This window comes from Dipodomys ordii, unplaced genomic scaffold (assembly GCF_000151885.1).
Source record: "Dipodomys ordii isolate 6190 unplaced genomic scaffold, Dord_2.0 Scaffold49, whole genome shotgun sequence".
NCBI classification, from domain to species: domain Eukaryota; kingdom Metazoa; phylum Chordata; class Mammalia; order Rodentia; family Heteromyidae; genus Dipodomys; species Dipodomys ordii.
In genome coordinates, this window is record NW_012267265.1 from 6469587 (window position 1) to 6493427 (window position 23841).

General features: G+C 39.5%; 1 pseudogene; it reads left to right on the forward strand.

Annotated features, from left to right (window-relative positions):
• Nucleotides 1–2884: 2884 nt before the first annotated feature.
• On the forward strand, nucleotides 2885–5035 carry LOC105988471 (annotated as a pseudogene).
• Nucleotides 5036–23841: the final 18806 nt, after the last annotated feature.

Consider the following 23841-nt stretch of genomic DNA (forward strand, 5'->3'; position numbering starts at 1 on the left):
TGGCCTAAAACTCCTTTGTTTGGAAATAATGTAGCAATGAGGTGAAAGACAGAGACTTGACTTTACCACATTTTCATGGATTAAAATACAATGCTTGATAAGAAATGTACTCATTATCTTGCCCATGTAATTGTAACCCCTCTGTACAGTATTTTCACAATAAAAAAATAAAAATTAAAAAATAGAAAAAAAAGAGTTTGAAACAAGTCTAGGATACATAGTAGAACTTTAAGCTTTCAAAAAATTGAAAGTTTTAAAAAATATATAAAAACACATTTTTGCATATCTATTGAGTGGCTTGAGAAATGAATTTGAGAATATAAGGGTGAGGATATAAAGCAACTGGGACTCTCATATTACATGGCAAATGTTAAAAGAAGAAAAAAAGGAACATCGACCTCCAAAACTAGGTTGTGAGTTCCTTTAGGGTCAACTTATGCCCATCTTCTCTAGTCCTCTAAGTATGTATGCATCAAAGAAAACAACATAAATGTCCACTCAAAGACTTATTCATTTTTAGTAATGGCCAAAATTAGGAACAACCCAAATGTCCAACAAGAATAGTTTAATAGATTGTGGTAGATCTATGCAATAGAAGACTAATAATAAAAATCAAGAGATTACTGGTACAATGAAAATCAACAGATGACTGCTTCAAAGTGGATCTAAAAACTGACATATAATAAAAGGAAAACTAATGTGACAGAAGAGCTCAGTGGCAACCCAGATATGGTGGTAGGACAGGTACTGAGGATGCAGAAATGAGAGGGAACTTTTGGGGTGAGAGAAATGAAATGCCCTATGCCTTGATTGGCACAGTAGATGTCCAGGGGTGTATGTATGTCAAAACCATAAAATCGTTTCCTTAAAATGGACACATTGATTGTGCATATATTAAACCTCAATAAACTTGATTTTTAAAACAATTGTAAAGGGGCTGGGAAGGTGACTCAGTGGTAGAGCGCTTGCCCTGGGTTTGATTCCTCAGCACCACATAAGCAAAATAAAGAAAAAAGCCGGAAGTGGCGCTGTGACTCAAGTGGTAGAGCACTAGGCTTGAGCTGAAGAGCTGAGGGACAGTGCCCAGGCCCAGAGTTCAGGCCCCACGACCGGACCCCCCCCCAAAAAAAACCAATTGTAAAAATCAGCTCATGAAAACACTAAAAGGTTGAAGAAATATCCCATACCACAGAAAATATAAAATATGAAAATTCAAGGCTGAATTCAGAGAAAATTCAGAGATAAATGCAGAATATTTGGTTCACCATCCAAGAAAGTAAGAAATGGAGGACAAGTACCAGCATTCCCAAACAAGTTTGAAATGTTGGATTATCCACTGAATCCACTTGCTTCTCTTACTGTAAGCTATTTCAGGGTCCTGGGAACCTGACCTCTTCAGTTTCCAGATTCAGACTTGGAAAAAAGAGTAGGTCTGGGAATCAGACAATGGATTATGACATTACATCAGAGTGACTACCATCAACATCCCAGTCATCCATCCTGTACTTTGGTTAGGAAGATGGATAATATCCCTGTTGGTTACTCTTCTGCCTTTTTCCCCAAAGACACCGATTTCTATTAATCAGCTCTGCAATTCCCTGCAAATCAGATCCATTCACTATGCTTGCTCTCTCCCTCTGCTTTTAGTGTTCCTAAACGTTCCTCTGCAAGTGGACAGAGACTCCTCTCCCACCCCCAACCAACTGGAATGAGGAGGCCTGTGGGCCTCTCTGAAGAAGGGATGAGGCTGAAGTGCAGGTGGATGGTAGGCATTTAGCTGGCATATTCAAGGACCTAGGTTTGATGCCCAGCACAGTGGTAGAAAAATCACAGTGGGTCTTTCATGGTCAGGAAGCATCTTGGAAACAGATTTCAGCAAGACTGCTTGTGGTACCTTTTATAGAGTCATTTTCTTTCAATTGTGATTGTTATTCTCTATAGATTCCCATTCTATTCAAACTCAAGCCACAGCCTTCCTCCATGGCTCAGTTGAAGTCTCAATTTACCTGCACTTAACGTATTCCAGGCCATAATAACCTCCCTGTAGCTTTCAAAGCTTTCTCACAGGTGAAAACTATTTAGTCACATATTTTACTGCTTACCATTTTCATGTAGGTATCTTTTCCCCTCAACATAAGTACATATCACACATTGTTTTTTCATCACTATTCTAGATAATGCATTGTACACAGGAGATGTCTCAAAGCAGATTATGTTAATTTTATATTAGTGTCATAAATTGCTTAGAGATGCCTTTTGGTCTCTCTTGTACTTCCTCATTCTTTAATAATGATACAATTTTTACTTAGGTTTCCCATGATACTGACATCCTTATCTATTCTACATATATATATATATATATATATATATATATTATTCTGCACATCCTATCTTCTGCAACTCTGCTCTGGGAACCCTAGGCAGTTAAATTTATTGGTAATGATTAATACAAGCTGACTATGTTCCAAATAAGGTAATGACCAATTTTTTTTGTTTTGCTATGATTAAACCCAAAAGATTCAGGGAAAATATGGTATGATTTATTGTACACAGAGGCTAAAGAGAAACTGAACATTGGTATAAAAAGTCTGGCCCATCGGCCAGCAACATCTGCATCATATAGGAGCCTGTTAGAAATGTACACATTTCTCACACCTCATGCCCTGCCCGATATATACTGAACCAGTCTCCTATGAATATTTGAATCTGATACGTTCTGGCTTTAAAAAACAATAACAAGGCTGCTCATGTGCCGCCTTTCCCTTCGCACGTAGCCCTGCCAAGCCGGCTGGACTAACTGGCTCCCCTCCCAGCCCCAATGGGCCGGCAGGCCGCTGACCCCTGGCGCCCAGGGAAGAGCGAGGCCAGAGGCCAGGCAAGCTAAGATGCCGAACTTCTGCGGAAGAACACGCAGTCCGACCTGGCCTTCTTCAGGAACAGGCCAGATGCCAGAAGTGGGCGGAGAATTGTAGGAGAGCAGACTTGAAAGATAAAACACCTATTGGCTGACTAAACATTATTGATTTATGTGCCAAACACTTTGAGACCTCCATGATCTGTAGAACCAGTCCTTACAGGACCGTTCTTCGACATAATGCAATACCAACAATATTTGATCTTACCAGTCATTTGATCAATCCACATAGCAGATATAGAAAACGAATAAGAGAATTAATTGAGTGAAGATGAAATCAGGACACTGAAACAGAAAAAAAAAAAATGATGGAACTTTTGAACAGGAACAAAACCACAAACAAACAACAGGGTAGAGGAGGGTGACCAGCAGGATGAAGACATTTTACCTTTAACCCTTGAAGAGAAGGAAAACAAGGAATACATAAAGTCTCGATCTGAAATTTTGATTCTTATGGGGGAAAAAAAAAACATTCTTCTGGACGGGCATGAGGTTGATGAAATCCCAGATGATCTCTTTGCTCCTGATAATTTCCAGGCCCTGCTGGAGTGCCGGATCAATTCTGGTGAGGAAGACCACAGCGGTGAACACTTTGTTCTATTCTAAAACACAGGAGAATCAGATGCTAGAGATATGAGACAGCCGCATTTGGGAAGAAACCCTCAGGAAAGTAACAGATTCCCACCTCTTTTCCATTATCACTGATGATGTAGTGGAGATAGCAGGGGAAGAGTATGTGTTGGTGAAGTTGGTTGATGAATCATATAACCTGAGAGGAATTTGTGGGCTTTCTGCCTTATGAAGCCGATGCAGAAATTCTGGCGGTGAAATTTCATACTACAATGACTGAGAAGTGGGGACTAAATATGGAGTATTGTCCTGGCCAGGCTTACATTGTGTCTAGTGGGTTGGTGCTTCTAGACTTTTAGAGAAATACCCTCAAGCTATCTACACACTCTGCTCTTCCTGTGCCTTAAACATGTGGTTGGCAAAGTCAGTGCCTGCATTAAGAACAATTGAGGAAATTTGCTCTTTTTTCCATTGATCACCACAACTGCTTTTAGAACTTGACAATGTCATTTCTGTTCTTTTTCAGAATAGCGAAGAATGAGGCAAAGTACCGAAGGAAATTTGCCATTCTCAGTGGACAAGCAGGCTTGATGCTTTTTTTAGTGGATCTCTTGCAGGTACTTGGTTTGTGTTTAGATGGTATAAATAGTGACACAAATACTAGATGGAACAACTGTATAGCTGGCCGAGTATTTGTTCTCTGTAGTGTAGTGACATTTTGATTTCATTGTTACAGTTGTTGTTCTCAAAAATGTCTTATCTTTTACAAGAACTTTTGGGGGAAAAATCTCCAGGGGCAAACTTCTGATGTCATCTTAGCAGCCAGTAGCCTGACTGCAGTGCTTTACTCACTCAACAAAGTGATGGAAAACATTGAAGTTTATCATGAGTTTTGGTTTGAGGAAATCACCAATTTGGCAACCAAGCTTGATATCCAAATGAAATTCCCTGGAAAATCCCTCAGGGCCCAGCAAGGTAACATGAAATCCCAGCTAACCTCTGAGAGTTACTATAAAGAAACCCTAAGTGTTCCAACAATGGAGCATATTATTCAGGAACTTAAAGATATATTCTCAGAATAACACCTCTGGTTCCCTCAGTCATGAGCCAGCTCAAATTCAACACGTCAGAGGAACACCAGGCTGACATGTACAGAAGGGACTTACCCAACGCTGACACCCTCTGAGCTTCATTGTTAGAGAATTAAGTGGAAACACTGAGGGAAAGATATAGAGCTTCCATGTACTATTTATAAAGCCCTCCATCTGCCTGACATCAAGTTTTTTCCTAATGTATATGCCTTGCTGAAGGTCCTATGTTTTCTTCCTGTGATGAAGGTTAAAAATGAGCGCTATGAAAATGGATGAAAACGTTTCAAAGCATAGTTAAGGAACACTTTAACAGACCAAAGGCCAAATAACTTGGCTTTGCTTAACATAAATTTTGATAAAAAAACATGATCTGGATCTAATGGTGGACACATATATTAAACTTTATACAACTAAGTCAGAGCTTCCTACAGATAATTCAGAAACCACTGAAAATACTTAAAAGACTTTTTAAATGGGCTCTCTCATATTTGGTATTTGGAAGAAAAGCTATTAAGGTGTTCTAGACCACATTGCCTCTAGGTCTCCAAGTGAATATACTAGCCATTGATAATCTGCTTATATAAGTGGCCCTGTTTGAATTTTCATGCTTTGAATAACTGTCTCTTCTTCCAGAAGATGGCATTGGAAGTGTCATGCTTCACTTTTGAGTGACCTCTAGATAGTGTCACTGTGGAACTGTTTTAATTAAGTCATTTTTAGATACAACATTGTCACTGTGGATCTAGTTGTCAGATAGTTACCAATTATTTGATGAAAATGAATTTGAGGAAGTATGAAAAAGGAAGGAATTCATTTTATGAAATGTTACAATGAAGCTCACCATTGCCTTTTGACTGATAGAAGTTTTAAGTATATGTTAAAACTCTGTTTTGGCAGCACTGGGCAGATGGAGGCAGGAAGATGTCAAGTTCAAGAGCGGCTACATATGAGATCCTGTCTCAAAGACCCAGGGGCTAGGGATGTAGCTCAGGGGTAGAGCACTTACTTAGTATGCACAAAGCCTTGGGTTCAATGCCCAGCACAAAGGTGAAAAATCTGAAAGAGATAGTTAAGGGAACTAACAGAGAGAGAAATTTATTAGCTCACCCAAAAGTTTCCATGTAGATTTTTTGCCTATCAAGGGAACTTAGAGAAACAAGCCACAGTTGAAGTTTGAATGGAAGAAAATGCTCTTGCTGCTTTACATCTGATGGTTGTTGTTTACATTCCTTTGTTGAACCTACATTTTCATAAGCTTTTCAGCAGGTAAATGTTGAACACTTCTGCTTCATGGTCAAGACAGAATCCAAGGCAAGCTACACAGGCAACTGGCTTGTCTGTTTGTGTCTGCCTTTTTTCTGTGATTATATCTACTGCCTCATCTTGTTTTAAAAGAAAAACCTACAAAATGGAGGGGAAGGGGAAAATCAAATTGTTTAAATAGGGATACCGGTGGACCCATTACAACAATGAGATGTACAAGTCGTTATGTCGAAAACAAACTTTACAACTTTGGTGGTGGGTGGAGAAGGATTGGGGGGGAGTGGGAGGAGGATGGGAAGGAATGGGGAGGGGAAACAAAGGAGGAGGCTACAATGCTTGATAAGAAATGTACTCATTATCTTGCCCATGTAATTATAACCCCTCTGTACAGTATTTTCACAATAAAAAATAATTAAAATTAAAATTAAAAAAAAGAAAAACTAACTGTTAAAAAAAAGAAAAGGAAAACCTACAAAAATAAATGTTTTGTGGTTTATCTAAAAAGAATATGGGAGGAATGGACAAGTATCTTTGGGACAGTATATATTATATGTTCCTGAACTTGTCATGCAAGAAGTAGGGAAAACTTCATCATGAAAACAAATACCCTATCCTGATTGTGACATAAATCAAGGTTTGAAAGATACTGAAGTGTGTACTCTGAGTTCCCTAAGACACCACAAAAATTTAAAATTATGGAGCTAGTTCTAATTAAAAAGTACTTGAAGTTTCATTTTTCCTGATACAAACATGTCAAACTAAAAGAACTACATGGAACTGAAATTTTAAAGTTTGAGGCAGTGACCACTTGTTGCTTGTTTCTGTCTAGCAAAGCAACACGTGGTGGTAATCAAAACACCTGGTTGATTGTGTGCCTATATAAGACCTGCAAATCCTTAGCTTGGGGCGCTCCTCCTAGGCTCCGCTGTGTCGGAGTATAGGACGAGGCCCTAGCTGCAGCCCGTTTCAATAAAACAGCTGTAGAGTCTAACTCTCGGTGGTCTTCTTGCGGGGGATCCTGCGACCTTGGCATAACAACGAAGAAGAAAATATCTTTTAGGAAAATAGATTTAACAGAACCATAGGTTCATCGTATTTCTAGAAGCTTCTGAGAGTCAGTAAAGATTGACTGCAGAGAAAGCAGGAGAAAGTTTATGGCATCTGAGCATTCTGAAATGTATCACAAACTTGCACTTGGGCAGGAATAAGTATAATTGCTGAAATAGCAAAAATTGCTGGAGTCAGAAAGGACTGGATAACTGTGACCCAGGAAATAAAGAACAAAAGGAACAAGCCACCTGAAAAATAGCTGTTCTACCTCGGGTAGGCCAATGGACTGTGTGCCTAATAATAACTATCTTTTACCAAACATCTGCTCTCTACCTGACTCTGCTATGAGTAATTATTTTCCTCAATCTGATGACCCCATAAGGAAAGTGTTGTAATTGTCCATATGTAATCAGAAGGAAATCTGGGACAGACTGAGATTAAATAATTGCTCAGGGCCTTTCACGTAGTATATGCTGGAGCCTAGATTTAGCCTGCATTGACTTTGTTACTCTTTTTTTGTTTGCTTGCTTGTTTGTTCGTTTTTGTGAGTCATGGAGCTTGAACTTGGAGCCTGGGCACTGTCCTTGAGCTCTTTTGCTTAAGTCTAGTGCTCTACCACTTTAAGCCACAGTGCCACTTACAGTTTTCTGGTGGTTAATTAGATATGATTCTCACAGACTTTCCTGCCCAGGTGGCTTCAAACTGTGAGCCTCAGATCTCAGCCTTCTGAATAGCTAGGATGACAGGCATGAGCCATGGGTGCCCGGTGACTTTGTTACTTTTGATTATATAATTTCCCTGCCAATTAAAATCAGTTTGTACTATAAGAAGCATGATAAGGCAGATCCTGAGCGGAAGGACCACAGTGGAGAAGTGAAAGTTTAAAGACACTGTCCCTGTGGTGCAATCCTTGGTACAACAAAGTTCCCCATTCTCCGTGGTATGGGGGATGGGCTGGGGACAGTAGAACATCAACATCCGCAGACTTTGGGGAGCCAAAGTGGGGTTTTCCTGGACACATCTTGCTTCACAAGCACATTTTCCATGGATTTTTTAAAAAGTCAAGCTGTGCCAGGTTGTCAGGAGTCTTCAAACTGTTCGTTGTGCTGTGTGGTTCAAATGCCTTCCAAGGTGAATGGGAACTTAACTGTGGAGCTCAGGCCCCCATGCTCCAATTGGCTTCACTTTTGCCTACTTCATCTACATATGAGCAACGTGGATGAGAATTTATTTGCAAAACACATGATCAGGTTATGTAGCTAAAAAAAATTCAGGCTCTGGTCTGTCACTTTGAACCAGTCAGAAGAACATGAATTAACTTGTGGTGCATCACACTGCTTATACACATCTTCCTTCCTCCTTTCCTCCAAACACAACTCACATTCAACCTGGGTCAATTATGATACTGACATTTGGTGTTTTTTAAATCTTGGGCAGAAAATATTTCAGTATCTTCTACACTATAATCTTGTTACAAGTCTGGACGAACTCAGATGCCTTTAAAATGAAAGAGGCTTTGACTTTCCTTTCATTCAATAGTCAGAATTAACTGGTTTTTCCACTGATACCCTACACTATCCAACAATTCTTTGAATATCTGTTGAATATAAAGCACAATGAGTCCTGCTCTCAAAGGCCACACAGGAAGGAAGGTAAGAATACCTGTCATTGCAATAGCCCCTTTTGACCTGGAGCACAGAGATACAAGTATAGACAGCTGTAGGATGTGGGAAACTTGAAGGGAGAATGGCAACTAGGCTACCTCTTATAGAAATCACAATCTGCTAGATAGATGTAAAGTTCATTTTCAACAGAGGATGAAAGAACTGCTACATAAACACATGAACAAATCCTGCAAACTAGAGAGATACCTCTGGAAGTAGGAACTTGGTTTTTCAATATTTTCCCAGGGTTCCTCTGGTCCTACATAATCTTCTACATTAGGGCCTACAAGTCAAATACTCATAATCCTTTATTTATGATTCAACTGGAATTCAAGTTTAATAATAAAATCACATCATGCTAGTGTAATTCTGATAAAGAGATGTGTCAAGTCAAATGTGTATTGTCATGTGGAGCAATCCAATATTTACTACAAAATAACATTCAAAGTATTTTAAGATATAATTCAGAGCTAGAATGTGTGTATAAATCTTGTTTACCAGGCTACTCAGGGCTTAAAAGAATGTTTCTGTTAACAGCTGTCTCATTAATAAGTGGGCTAAGGACTTAAAGAGAAACTTCTCTGAAGAGGGAATAAGAATAACCAACAGACACATGAAGAAATGCTCAACATCTCTGGCCACAAAAGAACTGCAAATCAAAACAACATTGAGATTCCACCTCACCCCAGTTAGAATAGCTATAATCAAAAAATCTAATACAACAGATGCTGGAGGGGATGTGGCCAAAAGGGAACCCTACTGCCTTGTTGGTGGAGGTGTAAATTTGTTCAACTATTGTGGAAAACAGTGTGGAGGTTCCTCCAAAGACTAAACATACAGCTCTCTATGACCCAGCAATCCCACTCCTGGGCATTTACTCAAATAATCACAAACAATGCCATATTAAAGCTACCAGCAGAGCCATGTTTATTGCAGCATTATTTACCATAGCTAAGATATGGAACCAACCCAGATGCCCCTCAGTAGATGAATGGATCAAGAAAATATGGTATATATGGTATATATACATATATATAATATGCGAATTCTATGCTGCCATCAGAAAGAATGACATCACCCCATTTGTAAGGAAATGAAAAGGCTTGGAAAAAAATCGTACTAAGTGAGATAAGCCAGACCCAAAGAAACATAGATCCCATGGTTTCTTTCATTTGTAATAATTAATATATGTCTAGGACAGTCCTAGCAGAGGTTAACAATAGCCAATAGCTCTGTACATATGACTATATAAGATGATGGTAAATCAAATGAACTTCAAGATATGGAAGCAAGAGGTTTTGTTTTGTTGCTGTTGTTTTTAATGTACTATGTGATTTATTTTTTCTTTTGTATGATTTTCCCTATGGTTTATCTCCTGTCCTCATTGTATTTGATTTTGGTACCCTGGCTATTGTATATATATTTATCTGAATTAGGGAAGAGAAGGGAAACAAAATGGGCGAACCAATGCAAGAGCAATACTTACAAGACAATATGTGAGAAATGAGCTGTAAAACTTGGGAGGGATTGGGGGGAGGGAAAGTAGGAGAAAAATGAGGGAGGTGGTAACAAGTTCAACAAGAAATGTCCTACCTATATCTGGGTGCCTGTGGCTCACACCTGTAATCCTAGCTACTCAGAAGATTGAGATCTGAGGATCACTGTTCAAAGCCAGCCTGGGCAGGAAAGTCCATGAGACTCTTATCTCCAGTAAACCACTAGAAAACCGGAAGTGGCACTGTGGCTCTAGTGGTAGAGCTCGCCTTGAGCTGAAGAAAGCAGGGACAGTGCCCAGGCCCAGAGTTCAAGCCCCACGACCGCCCCCCCCCAAAAAAAAAAGAAGAAGAAAAGAAATGTCCTACATTATGTAACTCTAACCCCTCTGTACATCACCTTGACAATACAATTATTTTTTTTAAAAAAGAAAAGTTTTGCTTAGCATCATCTTATATGGTCACATGTACATAGATTTTGACCTTTTCTGTTCATCTGGTAAGATTATCCTAGACATAAACTAATTATTACAAACTAGGGAGACCATGGGACATATGGGCTTACTTCCCTTAATATGATTTTTTTCGGGGCTGGGAAGGTGGCTCAGTGGTAGAGTGCTTGCCTTGCATGCATGAGGCCCTGGGTTCGATTCCTCAGCACCACATAAACAAAAAGAAAAAAGCTGGAAGTGGCGCTGTGGCTCAAGTGGTAGAGCACTAGCCTTGAGCTGAAGAGCTGAGGGACAGTGCCCAGGCCCAGAGTTCAGGCCCCACAACCGGACCCAAAAATATATATATATGATTTTTTTCTAAGTCTTTCCATTTCCTAACAAATGGGGCAGTGTCATTCTTTCTGATGGAAATATAGGATTCCATTATATACATATACATTAAAAACAACAACAAAGAAAGCCTCTTGTGTCCATATCATGGGGTTCATTTCGCTTAGCATTGTCTTATATGGCCAAATGTACATAGCTTTTCAGCTTTTCTGCTTATCTGATAAGATTATCCTAAACATATACTAATTCTTGCAAATAAGGGAAACCTTGGGACCTTATTTCTTTGGGTCTGGCTTACCTCACTTAATATGACTTTTTCCAGGTCTTTCCATTTCCTAATGGTGTCATTCTTTTTGATGGAAGCATAGAATTCCACTGTATGTATACATATGTGTGTGTGTGTATGTTACATTTTCTTGATCTAGTCATCTCCTGAGGGGCATCTTGGTTGGTTCTATATGTTAGCTATGGTAAATAATGCTGCCCAAAACATGGTTCTGCTGCTATTGATCTTGCTAGCTATGTCCTTCACCATGCAAAAGTTCTGCAATTTAATGCAATCCCATTTATCCAACCTTTGATGTGTTTTGTTTCTGGGTCTTTATTAAGAAAATTTAGGCCTGTGCCAAAGAGCCCTAGAGTTTGTCCTATTGACAAAGCACCTATCTTTACATAACTTGGAAGCCAGACTCACTGCTTTTACCATACAAATACTCCAAGGAGCTATGTGTTTCTTTCTGTGTCTGTGTCTGTGTCTGTATCTGTGACTCTATGTGTGTGTGTATGTGTATGTGTGTGTGTGTGTGTGTCTGTCTGTCTGTCTCTGGTTGGTATATGTGTGTGTATATGTCTCTCCCTCTCCCTGTGTCTCTCTATCTCCCTGTGAGAGTACCGACTCTCCTACAGTGTACCCCTGCCCTTCTGCTTGTCTGTTTGCTTGCCTTCATGTTTACTTACTCAGTAAAGTTCTGCCAAGTTTTCTTACCATTGTGACTTGTCCAGAAATTCTGATGATGCAATTGAAGTCAAGGACACTAAGTGAAAAGTTCCTAACTTAAAGGGAAGCTACACATTCTCACCTCTGTCCACTGACATCCTGATGGCATTAATGGCCTTGTTAGAAGAGGAAAGATCCAAGCTCCTCATATAGTACTCTCTACCATATTATGTTGCAGCAAGAAAGCCTTCACCAGAGGCCAAGAAATGTTTTTGAATATCCCAGCCTTCAGGGCTATAAGAAATTTCTTTTCTTTACGAATTACTTAGACTTGTGTAATTGGTCATGGCAGCAGAAAATGGACTAAGACAGTCTTGAGATGATGAATAGTAACCCCTCTGTCTGCTAATAGCTCTTCATCCAGTTTGTAATCTATTCACAAAGAGAAGGAAAGATGATTTGTCCTCTATAAGGAAATACACAACCACTAAAGCAGTAGGAACTAAGGCCGCATAAGTAGGCTGTCAAAGTAGCACCTCCATCATTGGAAGGACTCGAGAGAGCCCGAATAACTTGCTGGCATGGTGTCCAGATGTAGAAGTGTCAGGATTGATCATCCTTGACTCAGATGGTCAACACTGGCAAATGAGATGGTTATAACCAACAGGAATTCCTTCACTGGCGTTTTGTCTGCTTCTCACCAAAAAATAAAAATAAATCCAGGGAGAAAGAAGGAGGGAGAGGAGAAAATTCCAAGTTAAAAAAAAGACTTAATACATGGGGAACATGACAAGGGGCTGAAGAAAATATAGACATGGTAGAGAAAGATCCCAAGATGGGCCTATAATGGCTGAGATAATGGTCTCTATTTTGTCTAGACAGGCTTCAAATTGCAATTCTCCTAGATCTACCCTCTGAATACATGATGTTACAGGAATACCTTACTTTGAATTTTCTGAAGTTCTGACACATATCTCTGTGTACAGTTTATAAGGAAAGTATTCCAAAATTTAGCAGACAGACCAAATAATAGTGAAAACCTGATTAATGGGAATAAATTGAGTCTAAATTTGACTTATTTCATGAACACGAAGCATTGGCTAGCACACTCCTAGATAGAGTATTATAACTAGGCCTTTCTCTTCCTGCTCTCAAAGAGACATAACAAATTCACATCAGAAATTTTATTACTTTAAATAATTAAATTTTGTTAAAGAAGCATTTTATTAAAACTAAGACATTGGCAAAGATGATCTTCAAATCTTGGCTTAAATTTGCTATTTCTGGAGTCATTTTTTTAAAAAGGTTTTTTGGTTTGGGGTGGAGGGTGGGGGTGAGCATAGCTTACTACGTATTTTCTGCCAGGTCAGGTAACTATGAACCTAAAAGAACTGACCAAAACAGGCACTGTGTATTACTGACATAGAATCCTCCTATGTTCACAAGGAAAAATTAGACCAAGTGCCGTGGACAAAGGTTGTGAATCTTTACTGCTATATTGTGTGCCAGAACACATACTCTGGACAGGATTCCCTGACTTGGAGGAAACAACTTCTGGTGGGTTTCTAGGGAACTGGTTTTGGTAGAATAACTCAATTTTCCTCGTGAAAATAGAAAACAGTGATGTAAGGTTTCTGCAAGCTTTTCATGTTGGTTAGGGGCATTTTGAGGGATATTTTTGCAGCTTACAAAAAGAAAGTATGCCCAGGTGCTAGTGACTCATGCCTGTAATCCTAGCTAATAAAGAAGTAGAGATCTGAGAATCCCAGTTTGAAACCAGCCTAGGTTTCAAGGGTCATGAGACTCTATTTCCAATTAACCACACCAAAAAAAAAAAAAAAAAATCCAGAAGTGGAGCTGTGGCTCAAGTAATAGAATGCCAGATTAAGCTAAGGGATAGCACCCAGTCCCAGAGCTCAAGCCTCAATACTAGCAAAATAAAGCAAGGGCAAAGGTTAGTCCAGAGAGGAATGAATCTATACAAGTGGGACTTGGCTGCAGTGGGAGGTGGGGTATTTTGCATTGGATGACAGATAAGGTGAAACCACATTGCGTAAGGGCAGAATGGAAAGTCTTCTTAGTCATTCCCAACTCTGGAGCCTAGTAGTAAATCTCCAACAAGGTTCCCTACCTAGCTCTGTAGAGGCAAACGCAGCCCAGACTTCCTTTGTTAAGCTAGTCAACAGTATTTGAAATAAAATCCAGTAAGTCTGGTGTCTTCATTGATGAACCAATCAAAATAAGAAAAGGGTGTGAAGTTGGAGCATTTCTCTAATTTAGTAAAGGCCCCATCACAACCTGCTTTGTTCATTCACAAGGGAAACACAGAGTACACCAAACTCTCAATGAATGTGTAGTATGCACTACTTAACAAGGAATCCAGAGTCCTGAGGCAAACTTTCCTCCTGTGGAAAGTTCACAGCCTATTTAATGTACAAAAATGAACAGTTGCAATCTTTGGAGGTAGTAGATGCAGTCAGTCATTGGTAGGACTTTGGTATGCTGGTGGCTCAAAGGAGGGAGAGTCAGAATCTTATTAATTGAATACTACTTATCCAATTCTCATTGTGTGGCAGATCTTGCTTAAAATGTTTTACCAGTTAAACTCATTTATTTTCCTACTGACTGTATTTGAAATATTAGATAACAGAGACTTTAGGGAAAGTAACACACTACAGTCGTGAAGCTTAAAGAGGCAAGAGCTTCTGCATGGCAAAGGACATAACTAGCAAGTTCAATAGAAAGCCCACGGATTGGGAGAAGATCTTCACTAGCCATATAATGGACAAGGTTCTCATTTCTAAAATATACCTGCATACAACAGACAAGGTTCTCATTTCTAAAATATACCTGGAACTCAAAAAATTGAATCCCCCAACAACAAATCTTCAAAGAAACAACTGCCCAATAAATAAGTGGGCTAAAGACTTAAAGAGAAACTTCTCTGAAGAGGAAAGAAGGATGGCCAATAGACACATGAAGAAATGTTCCACCTCCCTAGCCATAAAAGAAATGCAAATCAAAACAACATTGAGATACCACCTCACCCCAGTTAGAATGGCTAAAATCAAGAACTCTAATAACAACAGATGCTGGAGGGGATGTGGCCAGAAGGGAACCTTACTTCATTGTTGGTGGGAGTGTAAACTTGTTCAACCACTTTGGAAAGCAGTATGGAGGTTCCTGAAAAGACTCCACATAGAGCTCCCCTATGACCCAGCAATCCCACTTTTGGGCACTTACCCGAATGATCATAAACAAGGTCATACTAAAGCTACCAGCATGACTATGTTTATTGCAGCATTATTTACTATAGCTAAGATATGGAACCAACCCAGATGCCCCCCAGTAGATGAATGGATCAAGAAAATGTGGTATATATACACAATGGAATTCTATGCCTCCATCAGAAAGAATGACATTGCCCCATTTGTTAGGAAATGGAAAGGCTTGGAAAAAATATATTAAGTGAAGTAAGCCAGGCCCAAAGAAACATAGGCCCCATGGTTTCCCTTATTTGCAATATCTAATATATGTCTGAGTCAAGCAGAAACGGTCAGATAAGTTGATGCTAGGGAAATGAATCCTAAGATATGTATTCAAATGTTTTTTTTTCTTTCATGAGATTGTTTCTAACACATTTATAAGATTATTTCTTTGTTGCTTTGTATATCCCTCCCCCACAGTATACCCCTGCTTTCACTGTATTTGATGTTGGTATAATTTGTGGAGGGGAAGGGAAAAACAAATCATTTAAATAGGAATACAGGTGGACCCATTGCAACAATGAGATGTACAAGTCGTTATGTCGAAACGAACTTCACAAATTTGGTGTGGGGGGGTGGAGGGGGAAGGGGTGGGGAACATTGTCACTTTGCTTTTTCACTCAAAGCTGGAGCTCTACCATTTGAGCCACAGCTCCACTTCCAGATTTTTTGTTTGTTGTTTATTAATATTTTTATAATTACATGAGCAAGGTTATAAGTACATTTCTTTTTTGTTGTTTTTTTGGGGGGTCCGGTTATGGGGCCTGAACTCTGGGCCTGTGTGCTGTCCCTCAGCTCTTCAGCTCAAGGCTAGCGCTCTACCACTTGAGCCACAGTGCCACTTCCGGCTTTTTTTTGGCTTATATGGTGCTGAGGAATCGAACCCAGGGCCTCAGGCTTGCAAGGCAAGCGCTCTACCACTGAGCCACCTTCCCAGCCCCGTACATTTCTTTTTTTATTGTGAAAATACTGTACAGAGGGGTTACAATTACATGAGCAAGGTTATGAGTACATTTCTTATCAAGCATTGTTGCCTCCTCCTTTGTTTTTCCCTTATCATCCCTGCCTTCCTATCTCCACCACTATACTCCCCCCACTTCCAGCTTTTTGATGGTTAATTAGCCGTAAGAGTCTAAGTACTCCTCTGCTCAGGCTGACTTTAAATTGTTATCCTCAGATCTCAGCTTCCTGAGTAGGTAGGATTACAAGCATGAGCTACCAGCACCTGACTCATTCTACTATTTCTTACTCCTACTTGTGAAGTATAAAACAAACTACAATTACAAGGAATGGGTCTCTATGATTGGGATGAGGAGAGAAGTAGTTGTGATCCCGAGATTCTGCTAACACACCTGCTGTCCACCTTTGAAAATCACCATTCTGCTAGTTATCATTTCTTTTTTTTCTTTTTTTTAATTTAATTTTATTTTTGTGAACATACTGTACAGAGGGGTTACAATTACATGGGCAGGATAATGCGTACATTTCTTATCAAGCATTGCAGCCTCCTCCTTTGTTTACCCTTCACATCCTTTCCCAACCTCGTCCCCCACCCCCCCATCCAACCCTCCCCCCCCAACATTTTAAAGCTCGTTTTTGACATGACAACTTGTACTTCTCATTGTTGCAACAGGTCCACCTGTATCCTTAAACGACTTGTTTTTCCTAGTTATCATTTCTAACTTAGTACTCCAGTCAGCTTAGTTCAGCCTGGGACATTACTTACAAAGTTGAAACTGCCTAAAACAGCATAATGGAATCATTTTTAAATCTATAACCTTTTCTTATTTGTTCTTTCATGTGTATATAACATCCAGAACTACCTACTGGGCTGGTGTGCTCTGCCCTTCAAACACTGAGTTTTTTAGCCTGACACCTGAATTCTGGCTCCTTCTTTGTTCATTTTATATGTGCTCATAGATCCTCTTCCTTCTGTTCTTTTCCTGTTTTAATTCCTTAGGTTCTGATACCCTTCCCCCACCTCTTCTGCTACAGTTTAAATCCTAAAGGAACCCCCCACAGGCCCATGTGTTAAGAATTGGTTCCCAGAGTGGCACCATTGAGTTAATGGAACATTTAAGAGGCGGGGCCTAGCAGAAGATATTTATGTTATTGAAGAGATATCCTTAAAGGGGCTGTGGGAGTCTCGTCCTGTCCTCACCCTTTGCTTACTAGCTTGCCATGAAGTGAGTCTTTTTGCTTCACCACATGTTCCCAACATGATGTTCAGCTTCACCACAGGCCCCCAAAGCACCAATAGATCATGGACTGAAACTCCCAAAACTATGAGCCAAAATAAACTATTCCTCTTTTAGAGCTGATTATTTCAAGCTGGGTGCCGGTGGCTCATGCCTGTAATCCTAACTACTCAGGAGGCTGAGATCTGAGGATTATGGTTCAAAGCCAGTCCAGGTAGGAAACTGCATGAAACTTATTTCCAATAAACCACCAGAAAACTGAGAGTGGCACTGTAGCTCAAGTGGTAGAGCACTCACCTGGAGTTGAAGAGCTGAGGGACAGTGCTCAGGCCCAGAGTTCAAGGCCCACAACCAACCAAAAAAAAATAAAAAGTTGCTTATTTCAAGTAAAATTCTATGGTAATGAAAGCTAATACACCTCTCTTCTCAAGCAAAAGCAGAGGCAAACAGAACACTCTATAAGGATCCCTTTTTTTTACCAGCATTAAAACCACTAAATGAAGTTATATAGGTAAATTTAACCTAGGAGGACTAGATTAGAAAGTTCCTTTTTACAACTACCAGAAATGAAAATTAACACCCATGGTTAATGCAACTTCCTCTCAGTCTAACTTTCCATTTTAAGCTGATACTGCTGGAAAAGCTAAAGATTATTATAGACATTAGACATATTTTTTTAATTTACAGAAGTTCTTTTAAAGGCCATTCTTTGATTATTGAAAGGATGCAAAACATTGGCCAAATTTCTATCAAAGTCCTTCTTTCTGACCTCAGGCTGCACACCAAGTGCTTGGCATGCAGTTGGAATTTGAGAGATATGAGAGGCATTGTGTGTTTCTCTAAGGTCATAAAGAGACTGAGAGATGCCTGTGTTTCCTCCTGGCTCTAACATGTCTTTCTCCTCAGACATGGAAGGCACTGTGCTCCATCAGAATAGCAATTCCACTCTTCCTTCCTCATTTCACTCCCCAAACACCTACATATATCACACCACTGCTGTACCCAAAGTTCAATGGCCCATGCAAATGCGCCACAAATACTGATGGATCATCAAAGCATATAGAAGACAAATTTTGTTCAAGCATAGCCTATCAGGAATTGCAAGGGAGTTCTAAAGTGATCAGAGAGTGGTATATTAAATGGCTCCAGCAAAAGGGAAGATATATTTTTAATTCACATGACAATAACATCCTGCATTTATATAGAAATTGTTAAACATATAGCATACATGTCAGAAATGTCACTTTAGAGAACATCTCTTCTGTGTTTAGGAATCTGCTTCCACAGAAGGGAAAGCAGCCTATGATAAAACAATTCTTTCTCTTCCAGCAAAACAACATGTGAGCCAAGGTTGAAAGTGTTTGTTCAAGTTGCCATCTTACTTCAAAGACATACAAGGCTATGGGGAATTCACAGAGGCAATTTACAGGAAGTTTGAACTCTGACAATTTCAGCCAGTGCAAATATTCTTTCTTTTTAATGAATTATTTAAGCAGAATTGCACCTGGCATATTGATTCTGTAAAGCAAAAGATAGAATCAGAATATTGATCTTAACCTGTTTTAGGATTTTTGGAGGTTAGCTTTCCTATAGATACAAGTCCTTCTCAGCTCCTACACTTACAACTGAACAGCTAAAACAAGGTCTGTTAATGTTACCATAGACAGTAAGTTGTCTTCTTTCCTGTAGAGCATCTGAAGCACGACTGTGACAACATAATAAATTCAGATGTCCTTGGTACCCATAGTTCTTCTCACCAAGTTCCAGTACATGTCAGTGCTGGCTACCATGAGCAGAAGACAAGAATAAGTGGATCATTACTTTATGATTCAACAATTCTGGATACACACACACACACACACACACACACACACACACACACACACACAGATGAAGAGTTGTCTGCAATCTCATATTCACTACCACATTATTCTCAACAACTAAGTCATAAAATCTAGGTGTTCATTATGCCCATTATGAATAGATAAAAAAGTTGGTATATAGACAAAATGGAATGCTACTAAACCTTAGAAAAACAAGGCTACTCTCTCATCTGGGACAGAATGCTATACTATGTGAAATGAGACAAGTACAATGTAAGACAAATATAATAGAATAAAAAGCTCCACAATATTGCACTCACAGAGAGACTATATTGATAGTTACCAGAAGTTATACATTAGGCAGAATGGAGATACATTGATCAAAACTTAGATAGGAGGAATAAATGACCAATATTTGAACTGACAGAGGTTGATTCAATCATTCCACTTCATATACATGTATCATAGCATCACTGTGTCCCAATAACTATATACAATTATAATTACCAATGTACTATTACAAATAAAGAAATAATTGGAGGACAGTTGGAGGTGCTTGGCACCTATTGGTGGAAGGCCTGCAGAACCAGGGGAAACTGAGGGAACTGAAGGGGCATGGCAAACAAGAAGAAACATGCTGAGATTCTGCCGCAAGAGCAGCCAGGTGAAGTCACAGACTTCAAAGCACTCAAGAGTCAGAGGTTAGGGTGAGAACACTGAGTTGGGCATCCTGCAACATCTCTCAACACTTACACCATAGAGTGCTCCAAAATAAGATGCTTTGGATATGGGGCAACTCAATGGACACTATAGTCTTTATAGCTACAATTTAAAGAGGGATAAATTTGAAGATGTTATTTAACTAACAAATCCATAGTTGTCCTTCTAAATCAGACCTCCCCTCCCCTCTATTTTTTCTTTATACCACCACTTTGGAGGCTCTGTGATTCAGTGTTCCCTTGATTCCCATCAGTCTTAGTCTCTTTTTTTTTCTCACTCCTTCCAAACCGAGAGGGTAAAGAATATTCTCTTGGGTTTTTTTTTTTGAGGCAAAGTCTCACTATGTGGTCCAGACTACTGGTAGAAAGTGAAACTCTGCTTCATTTCTCTGATTGTGGTTCTGATGAATTACTTGCTAAGAAAAGGAAACTGTTTCTAAACTCATCTTAAAACATGTTAAGGTCCACGTAAGCTTGAAAGAGCAGAATCACCTCCAAGTTGCAGATAAAGCCAATAGTCATGCTATTACCTCATCACCCATATCATGATCATGGTGTCATTGGGGCTGGGATGATGAACCCCTTGGGACCCTTCCAGAACAAAGCTGATCGGTCCATGTGGCTCTGAGGAAGCTGATCTCAAGGATAAAAGTTAATGGAAATGCAAACAAACACTGAGAAGCAAAACTACCTTAAATTTCAAAATATTTTTGTATTTTATAAAACACTTAACCTACACTACACTTCTTCTAGCATCCTGTATGGACAGGTATCAATTGATAATTATTTGGGGCTCAGAATTTAAGTAATCAGTGTGAGGCCACTTAATAGCAGTGCACACCTTGGCATGTGTAAAGATCAAGTTGCTCTTTCTGGAGGAATGCATGTCACAATAGTATTAGTAGTTGTTTATAAGGCTCCATCATCCCTAATAGTGAGGTTGAGGAGGTCAGCACTATCCCAGACAGAGAGTTGTTTGCAAGGGAGAGGTCAGGGGTGTTTCTAGCCATTTTTAGGAATAAAGACTGGACCATGTTGGAAGATAGGACAGTGCCACTCTGAGTGTCAGCAAAGGTCAGCATTGCTGCTGGATGAGGGAGGAGCCATATTGAAGCCTTGCCACAGCAGGCAAGGCTTCTTGTCCTTAAGACACTGCCTGAGCAAAGGCAAAGGGGTATGAACTGCAATGCAATGGAGATAGTACTGGGATTGGACTCAGAAAGGTCAGATTTTAGCTTTGAATGTGATCTCTAGAGTGGCTCATCTACAGGAGAGAGATGAGCCCTTAGACAACTGGCTTCCAGTCCACAACGGCTCATACAGCCAGTGCTCTGGGCCCAGGGCAAGGCTCTGGCAGTACCACCAGTTTGGAATACAAGATGGAGTACCTGGTCTTCTCTAGAATTTGAGACTATACTAAAGATGTTGGGACCACAGGCTGCTTAAGAACTCAGGATGAGATCAAAATGATCCATTTTAGAAGCTCTGCTATTACAGATCAAGGGCCTCAGCAGAGCACAACGCCTCCCTCTGGACACCCTCTTATTGAAAGCAGCCCAGATGAATAGCAAGGCACAGAACAGAACCCTCATGTCTTAATTCCTAACACATTTGAGGCAGCCTAGCCATGAATTGGCACTGGTATGTGCTGACCTTGTTTATTTCTCTCCAGTTCCACATTGGCGCCCATGTTTGGGAAGTTTGGAATTGGCAATATTGAAAATGTTAATATAAAGTTGGTGGGAAACATATATAGCAAATCCCTTTTCTGCCAAAAGAAGAAAAGATATCTGAATATCACAGAAGCAGTTAGAAGACCTGTGGATTTGAACCCTAATTTCCATTCACTTAAGATAATAATGGGTAACTTGTTTGAGTCTTATACCAACACTTCTTATACTTTGTAATTAAGAAATCTACCTAGAGAGGAAGCAGTCCTATGTTGTGCTTTTAATCCCAGGGCTGGGATGTGCTGAGTTTAGCAGCATGAATGCATACAGTGAAGATACTGAAGTTTCATCTGCCTTTTATAGAGCAAGGAATGCATGCATAAACAAGCACTTAGATGCTGGCTCATTTAAAGGCACGAGTAAAGCAATGACCACGATGTAGCCCCCAGACAGCATTGAATTATTTGTTCATGGCTCATTGGTAAGCACTGCGTAAAATTGTGGAAGCCACAGACTTTGAGCTCAGAATCCACTTCTGTAACTTGTGCTGGCCTGTCAGAAAGACCTCTGTCTTGCATAGCAGAGCATCCTAGTGGCTCTCAGGAGACATGCCATAAGACTGCACATTTTGACTTTGGCTAGTTTGTCAAGATGCTTCCTACTATTCTGATAGGCCTCTGTGAGAAAAACTGCTCCATCACGCTGAGCCTTTGTGGTCTTGGAGCTAGCTGTACGGTTTGTCTGCAGAGAAGTTAGGAAAGTAGCTCTGCCCAAATTCCTATGACAATGTCCCTGGCTCCTACTAAGAATGCCTGCATTCAGAGAGATTGTCACACAAGTTTATTTAGCATTCAAACGCTCCTCTAAATAGTCCTCAACAATCTTTTATCTTAAGAACTACAATATGCTGCTTACCCTCTAGACTTTATCATACTCAAAAGAATTGTGAACCTTTTTGTGAACAAGATCAAGCCCCTTCACCTATCACTGTTGCCATATAAAAGTACTGAGCCCTAAAGTCAACAAAAAAATACTGTGTCTCTTCTGATTTTCTTTTGAAGCACTAGAATTTGAACTTAGCACCTCACACTTGGTAAGGTAAGCACTCTTACTTCTTGAGCCATGTGTCTAGCCCTATTCCAAGTAATCACAGGGCATTAAAATCACTGAAAAAGTATACATATTTTGTCTCAAGTGATCACCTCTATCATCTCTCACATGTTAGCTCTTGTCTTTTTTAAAATACTCATCCTAAGTGGGGGCATGGATGTGCAGAGAAGGGAATTTAATGTAGAAATGTAAATTGATGCACAAATAGAGATTCTATTAAAATTAAAAATAGAATTATCATATTATTTAATGATCCCTTTTCTGGCTTCTACCCAAAGGAAATAAAAATCACTTCATAAAAATAGCTGTACTTCTATATTCATTGAAGTATTCCTCATAATAACTGAGATATGGAAATAGTATGAGTTCCTCAGAAGTGAATGAATAAGGTATATGCTATGTATGTGTGTGTGGTGTGTACGTATGTGTATACATACATACATACATACAATGGCATATATTTCAGCCTTCTGAATAGGAGATTCTTCCATTTTCAACCAAGTGGATGAAACTGGAAGACATTGTACTGTATGATATAACACAGACAGGAAAATGCTACATGATGGTCTCACTTACATGTAACATCTAAAAGCAGGAGTACATAAAAACAGAGTTCCTCTGCACAAATCTAGTAACTAAAGTATGGTATATTCAGGGGAGTATCCCAATGCATAATGCCTTTGAACGACTAACTTACAGTCTAACACAATGAATATCAGGAAGCTGGAACTTGATGTATAAGAGGTGGAGTGTGATGTCAATGGGGGGGTAATTGAAGAATGAAGAGAAGAAGGGTGAGAAAATACATCCTAATATTCAATGTACATGTGTGGAAATGGAACTAGGAAAAATTGAGGGGATGGGTCGTGTTGGGAGAGATGGGGAAGAAGGATGACTTTGATCAAGATGCATTGTACTCATAAACAGACATGTTGAATTGGGACCCTTTTGTACAGCTACTTAAAATAATAAAAATTTTACAAAGAAATTAGGGCTTTAGAAGGAATTTAAAAAGTACACATTTGGGGGCACAGCAAGAAGGGGATAGGAAAGAGACAGTGATGTGGGTGAGTATGATAGTGCATCATATATTCTGTAAGAAAAAAAGCATAATAAGACCCACCAAAGGAATGGGGAAGACGTGGGGTGGTTAAGATAGAGTAATTTTGGCAGGGTGATTTTTGTCAAAATCTATGCATCTATGTAAATATCACCATGAAACCCCCTTGTATAATTAGATGACGGTAGTCACATGTTTTAAATAATCCAAAGGGATGAAAAAGTTAAAGAT